Consider the following 2,761-nt stretch of genomic DNA (forward strand, 5'->3'; position numbering starts at 1 on the left):
TATATGCTCCATGAGCATGTTTGGGTCAGTTGGTATTTGCTTGGTAATTGGATGCTATCATACACTTTGGTAAACCCTTACCGGCACTTGTTTAAGGCTTTACCGACAGAGCTTTCAATGAGGAATTGTGACAGGATGCATAAGTGGTGTTGGTGCAGCTTCTAGATGGATTTCAAGATGCTGAAGATGTTCATTCATCGTTCTTCAATTGCTTGAAGATGTATCATGCTAGTGTGTACTCTACATGTTACTTGGATGTTTCAAGATGTTTTATTGATTTTCTATTATTGTTTTGATCTTAAAACCGACATGGAATATCATTGTAATAAGGAATTATGTAATGATCTTATTGTAATATCCTCAAGTGGTTGATTTTCTATTATTGTTTTGATCTTAAAGCCGACATGGAATATCATTGTAATAAGGAATTATGTAATGATCTTATTGTAATATCCTCAAGTGGCTGACCTAATTGGTTTAGGCCTTAGGGTTTGTATAAATTAGAGGTAAAAACTCTTTGTAAAGTATCATGTTATTGGAAAGGTCATGATCAAGGAATGTAATGTGCGAATATTGTAATATCATTCAGGTGGAGGAGTTGATTGATCATTGGTGATCGAATTGTATTCAGAAGAGGATTTAGTCCTCTGATATTGAGCTTAACGAGGACTGTAATCAGGTATAGTAGATGTTATTTCTTCCAGTTCACTCTATTGGATTATTGTCCATTTATCTTGAGAAGGTTGTAGCCTCTTTGTAGTCAGTGAGACTCTTTTGTAATGACTAGTACACTCTAGGTAGTGTGCCTTCCTACAAGTGCAGGCCCCTCATTGTAACACATACTTTCTGCAGAAGTATCATCTGACTGTGGGTAAGTTTCCCATTGTGGTTTTTTCCTTTCTGGGTTTTTCACGTACAAATCATGGTGTTATGTGGTATGGTTTCTTTACATTGATTATCTAGTTAATTGTTAAGTTGTATTGTTTATCGGTATCTGTTCCTATTAGCATCTGTCTGTGCTTTATCGATACTTGATTTGTTTAAGGTTATATTGTGGATTAAAAGTTATAATCTATAAACAACTGATTCACCCCCCTCTTAGTTGTTCACCAGTTATCCTAGCAGCATCAAGTTGGAGATTGTTGATGCAGAATAGTGAAGTATGACACTGTACGTTCTACTTTCACTTTGGCATTATTGTCAAAGGGGGAGAAGAACTATATGATTGGGGAGAAGAACCATATGATTGACAAAGAGAAGATCTATAGAAAGTTACCAGTTGAAGACATGGAGAAACAGTTGAAGGAGAGTATGGAAAAATGTAAACCACAATTCCTATTTACAATCATAACAAATCAAGGGTTTTGATACTTGTATTGTCATCAATGCCAAAGGAGGAGATTGTTGGCATTTACATGAAGATTGCATTGATGAACTATATGTTGTCATTGATGTCAATTATAAATGGTAATGACGTTGTTTCTCAACTGGTAGGTGAGCTGGTGAAGGAAATTGGTATTACTAGAGAAGCAGTGAGATCAACTGGTAAACCCTACTTGTTGATGTGCTAAACCCTAACCGATGGAGCTTGGTGAATCAATTGTATTGGTTTATAATCAAATGATGAGCGATAATGGTTATGCCACATATGCATGTTGTATGTGAAGAGTTTCAAGTAGTTTTTGGCATGTAGAGATAATAGTTTTATCTTGGGAATGAGTGAGTTCATTGCATGTAATGGAAACTATGTGATGAGTTACAGGAGATCGATGAAGCGGTGATCAAGGAGCGGTCGAGGTTGTCTTGAATCATGTGCAATTGATTACTATGTAATCCAATGGTCATACCTGAAATAATTTGTTTTTAATCTCTGTGAGATCTTAGGTTTGTGATGTGTTATCGAATAGTTGTTTTGCTTATAAGGTCAATGAGTTATTTTGTTATAGTGTTGACAATTTTGGTTGAATGTAAGAGTGATTGGTTTCTGAACCAGGAGATGCATCTATAGTATGTGTAAAAGAAGATAGGAGCATGGAAAGGATCCGATCAAGCAGAGTAGTGTTATTTACTAGATCAAAAAACCCCTTTTATTCTCTAACAATTACAACAATCAAATCTCTTAACTAGGTAAGCTCTAAAAAACTTAATGTTATCTAAATCATCTAACTAGATGATCCATTAGCTTAGATTTCAAATCTTGTAGCGAGGTTACTCATAATAGGGTATTGCTTCTAATAGGGCATTATAGTTAATCCCTAAACTAGGTGGTCCCTAACAGGATCTGATCTTAACAGGAGTTCTTGTAAAGCTTTACCAAGCTTGGCTCCTAACAAGGTGAACTTCAAAAGAGTTCAGAATACTTGTGGGTATTCATCCCCAACGTGGTTTTTCCTGTTTGGGTTTTCATGTCAAAATTATTATGTCAAGTGGTGAATGTTTTTGTGGTTATGTTTGCTATGGCTAATTTTCTTAATTTCTAAATCCACTTAAATATAATAGGATGACACACAACAATCTGAAATGACATTTTACTTTTTATAGTAAAGTATTTGGATGTTTTGGTTAAAAGGTTTTGAGAGTTTTAGAGTTGTTTTACATTTTGTTATGAAAGTCAATCAGTATACTTGACACTGATATTGCAATTTGTAGTTTAGTGTTTGAACTAGTTAGTTCTAAGTTTGACTTGAGAGGTTATTTTTGAGTTTGGTGAAAGTCTAGTTAGTTTTCTATCTACGTATTCACACCCCCACCCCTCTCAGTA

The sequence above is a fragment of the Cryptomeria japonica genome, chromosome 1 (assembly GCF_030272615.1).
Source record: "Cryptomeria japonica chromosome 1, Sugi_1.0, whole genome shotgun sequence".
In the NCBI taxonomy this organism is placed as follows: domain Eukaryota; kingdom Viridiplantae; phylum Streptophyta; class Pinopsida; order Cupressales; family Cupressaceae; genus Cryptomeria; species Cryptomeria japonica.